The 9,321-nt window shown below is 35.1% G+C and overlaps 1 non-coding gene across 1 annotated transcript; it reads left to right on the top strand.

The window, feature by feature from the left end:
• Positions 1 to 7,027: 7,027 nt before the first annotated feature.
• On the top strand, positions 7,028 to 7,133 carry LOC131147383 (small nucleolar RNA R71). The gene has a single exon (XR_009134768.1). It is a non-coding gene; the product is annotated as a small nucleolar RNA R71 (small nucleolar RNA).
• Positions 7,134 to 9,321: the final 2,188 nt, after the last annotated feature.

Below are 9,321 nucleotides of genomic sequence, written 5' to 3'. Positions count from 1 at the left end.
TTTTTAGCTTGTTTGATTTGTAACCATAGGAAGTAATTTAATTCTCACATCATGCTCATTTCAAACTCTCTTTGCATAGTTGTAGCAAATTCGTTACATAAATCTTCATGAGTTGCTCCAAATATGATGTCATCAACATAAATTTGTACTATAAGCATATTATTATTTTTGGTTTTTATAAATAAAGTGCTATCTATCTTTCCTCTTGAAAAACTATTTTTGAGTAGGAACTTGCTTAGTCTTTCATACCAAGCTCTAGGAGCTTGTTTCAATCCATGTAAGGCTTTAGTTAGCTTGAATACATGATTTGGGTTTTTAGAGTCTTCAAAACCTGGAGGTTGTTTAACGTAGACTTCTTCATTTATATAACCATTTAAAAATGCATTTTTTACATCCATTTGATATAATTTAAAGTCTTTATATATTGCATAGGCAAGAAGCATTCTTATAGTTTCCATTCTTGCTACGGGAGCAAAGGTCTCTTTGTAATCTATACCTTCTTCTTGATTATAGCCTTGTGCTACTAACCTAACTTTATTTCTTAAAACTACCTCATTTTCATCCTTTTTATTTCTAAACACCCATTTGGTTCCTATGATTGATTTATCTTTGGGTTTAGGTATAAGTTCCCATACTTGACTCCTTTCAAATTGATTTAGTTCCTCCTGCATAGCTATGATCCGAGAATCATCTTTTAAGGCTTCTTCTATATTCGTGGGTTCATCTTGAGACAAAAAAGGCATAATGGTTACAAATATTTGTAATGAGGCTCTAATGGTTATTCCTTTTGATGGTTCACCAAGAATTTGGTCTTTTGGGTGAATTTTAGAATATCTCCCTTCTTTAGGTAGTTCTAGATTTTCTATGATGTTTTCATTTGAAGCTTCATTATTATTTTCTTCTTTTATTTCAAGATCTTCTACTTTTTGTGAGATATCTTCTTTTTCATCTTTCTTAACTTTATTGTCATAATTATTTGATTCATCAAACGTTATGTGTATTGATTCAATAATAGTAAGAGTCTTTTTGTTATAAACTCTATAAGCTTTACTATTTGTATAGTAACCTAAGAAGATACCCTCATCATATTTCGCATCGAACTTTCTTGAATCATCTTTAGTATTAAGAATAAAGCATTTACACCCAAATTCATGAAAGTAGGAAATGTTGGGTTTTCTACCTTTCCATAATTCATACGGTGTTTTGTCTATACTTGATCTTATGGATACTCTATTTATAATGTAACAAGTTGTATTCATAGCTTCAGCCCAAAAGTATTTAGGTAGATTATTTTCGTTTAACATGGTTTTTGCAATTTCTTGAAGAGTTCTATTTTTTCTTTCTACAAATCCTTTTTGTTGTGTAGTCCTAGGTGCTAAAAAATTATGGTTTGGTTTATTCCATGTTCATTACAGAATTTATCAACATCTTTGTTTTTAAATTCCCTACCTTGATCACTTCTAAAATTAGTTATATTGTAGCATTTTTTAATTTGTAATTTCTTACATAAGGTGATTAGCATGTCACAAGCTTCATCTTTGTTTGTTAAGAAAAACACCCAAGTAAATCTTGATTAGTCATCTACTATTACAAAAGCATATTGTTTGCCTCCTAAGCTTAAGGTTCTAGTTGGACCAAATAAGTCTAGGTGTAAGAGTTCTAGGGGTCTTTTAGTAGATATGTATTTTTTTCTTTTTGAAGCTTGTTTTAACTTGCTTTCCTTTTTGACATGCATAACACACTTTATCTTTTATGAATTTAGTATTTGGTAATCCTTTTACAAGATTTTTCTTAGATAATTTGGATAAAAAATCCATACTAGCATGGCCTAATTTCCTATGCCACAACCAACTTATTTCATTCATTGCTGCCAAACAAGTTACGTTTTGATTTACTAAGTTCTCAAGGTTTATACAATAAACATTATTTATCCTATGAACTATAAACAAGGTTTCATTGTTCTTAGGATTTTGGATAACACATTTTTCTTTCTTAAAAGTTATTTCAAACCCTCTGTCACTTAATTGGCTAATGCTTAAAAGATTGTGTTTTAATCCTACTAATAGCACATTATCAATAGTAAGGGAAGGTTCTTTACCTATTTTTCCAATGCCAATAATTTTACCTTTGGCATTGTCGCCGAAGGTGACGTATCCCCCATCCTTTTGTTTTAATGTGGTGAACTTGGTCCTATCACCGGTCATGTGCCTTGAACACCCGTTGTCCAAGTACCACTTATCCATTGACAGTGTAGTCCTAAAGCATACCTATAATGAGGGATTCATTATGTTAGTCTCTGGAACCCAAATTCTTTTAACTTTCTTTGTATTGTTTTTAGTTCCATTATTGACTTTCCATTCTCCTTGTACTTTGAACATATTTTCTTTTTAGTGGGTAATTGAACATTACATGACCCTTAGTCTTGCACATGTAGCAAGTGGTGTGCTCATGTTTATTGTTTGAAGAAGTACTAGCATAGTGCTTGGCTTCTTTGACAAAATATCCCATGTATAATTTTTTATTCTTTTTTTTTTGTTTTTCCATTGAAAGCTATCCCTTCTTTGTTTCCATTTAATCTTTGTTGTCTAATTATGTTTTCAAAGTTTTCTTTTCCTTTGGTAAAGTTATATATAGTTTCTCTTTATCCTCTACTGATTTTTTAAGTTCGATTGTCTCTAACTCCTTTTTGTTTAAATCATCTTCTTTAATTTTTCCTATCTCTTGTATAATTTCTTTTATTTCATCTTCTAATTTTTCAATACAAGAATCTCTCTCCTTTTCACTGGTTTTAGATGTTTCAAATTGCTTCATTAATTCTTTATTTTTATCTTTCCAAGTTATATTTCTCTTGGAAATTTTTATAAATCTCTTATGTAAAGAAAAAAACTCAACTTGTAATTCTTTATAGGAAGGCATGCTGTCACAAGACTCATCACAAGACTCATTGTAAGATTCTGTAGAGGAATAGTAGGAGTTTACCTCTTCGTCATTAGCCATGAAGCAAATATTTGCCATCTCTTGTCCACTTGACTCATTTTCCATCTCGCTGGAGCTTGAATCATCATAAGTGGCTTTCATAGCTTCCTTATTTTTCTTCTTGTCTTTCTTGAGTAACAGGCAGTCTGGCTTTATATGTCCTGATTTCTTACAATGATAGCATATAGGAGGTTCATTTTTACTTTTATTTTCTTTTCTATTTGTCTCTCCTTTTTCAGGTTTCTTTTTATTAAACTTTCTAGGAAACCGTTTATTGCTCCTATAGAATTTGCCTAATCTTTTAGTGATGAATGCTAATTCATCTTGATCTAGGTCGCTTGATTCACTTTCTTCTTCACTTGAGCTATTACTAGAAGCTTTTAAAACAATTGACCTTTTATGCTTGGGTTCAAGATTTCTTTTCATTAAGGCCATTTCATAGGTAAGTAGTGAGCCTATGAGTTCATCTAGAGAGGTGGTCTTTAGGTTTCTACCTTTCGTGATAGTTGTAGCCTTTGGTTCCCATATGGAGGGAAGGCCTCTTAGAATTTTTCTAATCATTTCATAGGTAGTATAAATTTTTCCTAAGGCACTTAAGGAATTGATTATGTGGGTAAATCTTGTGTACATACTTGATATGGTTTCATCCGAATTCATCTTGAATGCTTCATACTCGCTTGTTAACATGTCTATCATATTGTCTCTAACATCTATTGTTCCTTCATATGTTCTTATTTGTCCTATATTTCTTTAGCCGTCTTGCAGGCCATGACCCTATTAAATTCGTTACCATCTAAAGCACAGTATAAAGCATTTATAGAGCTTGAATTGATTTGAAGCATTTTATAATCTGAATCGTTCATATCCTTTTTATCTTTTGGAATCTGTTTTCCATCTACTGTCTTAGTGGGAATAAGGTCTCCATCCATAACTACTTCTCATGCTTTCCAATCCATGTGTTGGAGATAGATTTGCATTCTCTTTTTCCAAAAGGTATAGTTGTGTCCACAAAAGATTGGTGGACGGGTTAAGGATTGGCCCTCACCGAAGGGTGCTACTCCTATATTTGTCATTTGATCTTTTTATAGTTTCTTATTATGAATTACTATAACTAGGCTCTAATACCAATTGAAATTGGAATAACTTTCCCAATAGGGGGTTGAATTGGGATTTAAAAATTGTATTCCTCCTTTTTAATACCTTTTGTGTTATAACAATAATCAAAGCTCATATACAATCAAAATTAATTCAGAGTAATCACAGTCAAAGTAAAATTATCAACAACTCAATTCTTGTAATAATAGCCTTGTATCAATATGAAAATTTGCTGAACTTGTATAGGCCCTGTATCAATATGAAAATTTGCTAAACTTGTATAAGCCCGGTATCACAATTACACTTCTTCCCAATGTTTAGCTTTTAAATAAACTTTTAGTATAATGAGTTAAGGAAGATCAACTAACGTAGTCCCTTTCGGTTTCCGCCATCAATATTGATCAAAACAAAACAAATTACCTTTCGGTTTATTTAACAACCGAACACTCAGAATTTATTAATTTTAAAGCAACCACACAGATTGTAACTTTTGCTTAAAAATAAAGAGTAGGGAAGAGAAAGAAGAACACAGGGTTTTGCAAGGTTCAGCTTCAACACAGCGTACGTCCTCGCCCTTGGCAAAATCACTAAAGGTTTAACTATCACCATTCCTTTACTAGGCGGAACAATACCAGTTACAACATTCCTCGTGTAAGGCTAGAGCCCACCTTCTCCAAACAATATCCCCTTGTTTGGTCTAACGATTCAGCACTCGAACCGTCAATCAATCTATTACAAAGATATAAAACAAGGAGTACAAGAACTTGCTCCTCAAAGAGCTAATTAGTACAAATTGAAAAACCATGTTCGTCAGTAAATTCATAATATGAAAATTCAATATGAAGCTCTAAAGATTTATCACTGTAAGTATCTTTCAATAAATGAAAGAATCAACAATCAATGCACAAACATAGTGAGAAACTCAACAAGACTTCAGAGATTTTCGTGAGTGATGAGAGCAATAGAAAGCTTTCAGAATTTCAGTAAGCTTTGAGAGAGGATGATAGTTGAATTGATTTCTTGGTGTCTAAATTAATGAACCTTGAGGGTATTTATAGATGTAGAAATACTTATTGCTTGTTTCCTAAGTTTACTTGTAGGGTTCAAGTTTTAAATTTATTTGGGCTTCAAATAATTTAAAATTCAAAAATATGCCCATTGGAAATTTTAAAATCTATCGCGAGCCAGACGACTATGTAATTACTGGTAGTCAGCTGTCAATGCATTACAACTATAAAATTCACAAACAAAGAGGTGGCAGTCGCCTATCCTTGAGTTGGCAGTCGTCTGTCACCATGACAACTCAATTTTAAACCATACTCGAAATAGTGGCAATCGGTTGACAAAACATGCATAGACGTCTCAGTTTTCACTAGCAGTCGTCTGTTAGCTAGTTGACAGTCGTCTATCAGGCTTCTGTTCTTCTTAGTTTAGGTTGTTTAACTTTCCAGTCATTTGTCCTTATACAGACAGTCGTCTGTAAGTTGGTTGTTTCTCTCTTCAAGTCATTTTTTATTTCTCTCTTTTTTTTTTAATTAACCTTGGAATTTTAACTTGTTTAACTTTGAAAAACATGTTCCAAGATTTTAAAACTAAGGTTTCTTAAGTATGTCTTTACCTAATGAGCTTCAAAATGAAAATTCATATTTGAATCAACTTTGAAGTACTTACAAAGCTTGTTCTATAAACAAATTTTACACTTCTTTGCTTTGAGTCCTTTTGATGCTGATCTTGGATCTTTCATACTTCTCTGAGCTTTCATTATGGATCACTCGAATTAATGTAAGGCTTTCCTTGTTCTTTAATCCTTGAGAGATTTCATGCTAGGTATGTGAACTTTGAGCAAATCATCTTTTCCTAAAATAATATCACTTCGAAACATATTTGATAACTTTACTTTGTTATCATCAAAATCAAGAGTTTGTAAGCCTAACTAGGCCAACATTATCTATTTGAGGCTATGGAAGCTTCGAAATAAGAGTTTAATCTAGCCTTCCGTTCTACTTCTATTATCTTCTCATCCTTGCCCTTGTTTGCCTTTTCTTTTACCGCTCCACCATTTTACAAGGTAATTACCGCCTAGGCCTGCTTATGACAAGATGATAATCTGGTGTCCAGTTCTCTAAGATGCATTAGAGGTTGGTTAGACATCTTATTCCCATCTCTGCAGCTACAAGAAATAGCTAGTTGGCCTAAAGAGGCTTCTAGCTTGGTAATAGCTTTAGAGTGATAGTCAAGTAATTGCTTGTCTACCTAGTTATTAGTCTCAACGCCCTTGAGTTCTCTCAGCACTGTTTCTTGACCATTTTGATCATATCTAGGCGGAGGCAGAGATGGCTACTGAATGGTTGAAAAGCTATGGGCTAAATTAGAATGACTTTGGAAGTTTTTATATGAGCGTGGAGGCAAAGCATTAAAGGCTTATTGAGGTCTTTGGGATTGAAAACCCGAACCTTGAGGCCTCCAAGAGGATTTTGGATGTTGTTTCCACCAGGGGTTGTAGGTATTCGAATATGGGTCATTAGATGGCTTATCATACCAATTTTGGGTGGCCTTCACTTCCTCTTGCACAAGCTCAGACTGGGAATATGCGTGAGGGTAATTATAACATGTATGGGAAGGGTCAAAGCATATTGCACAAACCTCTGCCAATGCCATTGTATGCGTTTCTAAGTATATGAACTGGTCTAATTTTTTGAATATAGCATGGAGGGTAGGGGCTAGATGATAGCTTGTGGCCAACACATAAACTCCCATAGGTTTAGAGGTTGATGGATTGGGTAGTCTATGAATGGCAGCGCTGTGCTGCTGAGAATTTTTAGCCAAATTTACAAAGAGAATCTAGGCCTCGTTCTCGTGCTTTGTGAGGAAAGTACCTCCGCACAACGCATCAATCATAGACCTATCTCTCTTAGCTAACCCTTTGTAAAAAGTTTGGACTAATTGCCACTTGGGAACTTAATGATGTGGCCATTGATAGAGTAGGTCCCTAAAGTGCTCCCTAGTCTCAAAGAAAAGTTCCACATCTATTTGTATGAAACTTGTGATTGCACTTTGCAACTGGTTAGTCTATCCTATTAGGAAGTACTTTTTTAGAAATTCATGTTGCATGGTGGCCCAGTTGGTCACCGATTTTGGGTCTAAGGACGTCAACCAATTTTTGGCCTTATCCTTTAGAGAGAATGGGAAGAGTCTAAGACAAAGGTCGTTATCACTTAAGCTATGTATGCGGATGGTGGAGTGAATCTCCAATAACTCATCTAGATGCTGATAAAGATTTTCGATGGAATTCCCATGAAAGTTGGGCAATGTCGAGATGATTGAAGTCCTAATCTCAAATTGTGTAGCCTGAACATCTGGGAACTGGATACAGGATGGTGATGTGTATGCATTAGGTACAAAATTGTCCCGAAGAGGCCAAAGGGGTTGCTCTCCTACCACAGGTAGGCAAGGAGCGTGGGGTTTAAGGATTTGTTCAGTGGGAATCGGTGGGTTTTTTCGGCCATGGCCTTCAGTTCATACAACTCAGCCTTCTATGGATTAGAGATAGGTTTCCTAAGAGACATACGAGATTTTTCAATCTCGAGATCTATATAATTATCTTAGGTTCGAAAGAATGCAGACCAAACATACACACTTGTAAGCACAAAGATTCAAACTTCAGAAACAGTAAACAAAAATAAAGAAAATAAAAATAACAAATAAAGTGAAAATAAAAGGAGAGCAAATCAAAAGAACAAGGCAACAATACCATAATGCAGAAGTTGGCTTATAACCGTAGCTAAGCCCCTGGCAACGATGCCAAAATTTGGCAGGCTCACCAAGGCTCGGGTCCTTAACTACCAAAAATAATATTTATAAAACATAACTATCCTATGTTTAGTAGAAATTGGGTAAGTCGGGTATTAATCCATGAAGATTTAAAGCGTAGTTGTCAAACCACTTCCAAATTAGTTTATTATAGCCGTGTTATGAAAAAGATGTAAAAGGTGGTATTTTTGAATGGGTGGAATCTAACCAACTACTGGAAAGCAATTAAATGAAAGCAAGCAAATCTATATTAACTCTACTCCTACAAACCAGTGTTTAGACATGAGTATAGTTTAGGATGTTGTTATGCTTACTCCAAGTTCACTAAGTTGACCGTACTAAACTAATCATAACTCAGCTAAACAATCCAAGGAGCCATTCGAGGGCATAGAGTAGCAAGGGTGCACCATCCGTTTGGAGCACGGTCACAAACCGAAGTATACTCAATCTCAACGATCACGAGAACCTCTATGGGAGACAATAGCTTAATTTTTGTACCTAATTGAAGAAATAGAGATGCTAATCTTGTAACTAAACATCATCACAATATAAACCATAAATGAAAGCAGTAAAGGAAAGTTGTAAATGAAAGCATGTAACAAGATCATCCCTTTGCATTCATCACTTCTGTCACTAATGCCAAGAAGTACAAAAGAAGACCATGTAAAATATGTTGGAAGACACATGAACACCGTCGGTTGTCACAGATCATCGGAAACTTCATGCACCGCTCAAAAATCTATACTACTCCTAATCTAACTTGGCTCTCAATGATGTCCTAAGTCTGTCACTAACCTACGAGATTCCAAAGAGGAACTCAGAGCTTGTGTTCGTAGCGAATACTTATAGGCTCTAGGGTTTACATGGTTTTTTTTACAAGTTAGGAAAGTTAGCAGCAAATCTCACACAAAAGATCGTCGCTGTTGACCAAGTCACCCCTCTATAGTTCTTGTGCGTGCCCTGTCGAGTCTTATGGGAAGTCAGGGATTCAAATCTTCAATGTCTTCAACTTCATCGTGCCTCAAGGTCTTTCTGGTTGAGCTGATAGTCGAGACTTGCAAGATCTCGATCTTTAGAAAATCTTAGGAACTCGACATGGTTGCCACTGAAGGTCTCTTGGTCGAACACTTCATCGAGACTCTTGGCATTTCTACTCTCTGTTTTGTCTCAGTATCTCAAGGTGGTCTCCCTAGAGAGTCACTTGGTCGAACACCTGGTCGAACCTTGTAGCATTCTAATCTCAGTCTGAACCTTGGAGTTTGTAGTGGAAGACTAAGTCGCCCTTATGTCTTACTAGTCACGCCACATGGTCGAGCATCATCTTCGTGTCCCTTTATGATCCGAAGCTTCTAGAGCCTAGATGAACATCTAAATTCAAGCTTTGAGTCTTCCAAATCCTGCCTGGCTTATCATAATGCTTCTCAACGGTTTTAACCTGTT

This window comes from Malania oleifera, chromosome 1, assembly GCF_029873635.1.
Source record: "Malania oleifera isolate guangnan ecotype guangnan chromosome 1, ASM2987363v1, whole genome shotgun sequence".
Classification (NCBI taxonomy): Eukaryota; Viridiplantae; Streptophyta; class Magnoliopsida; order Santalales; family Ximeniaceae; genus Malania; species Malania oleifera.
Note: the sequence above shows the minus strand (reverse complement) of the source record. Positions and strands in the feature narration are given on the sequence as shown.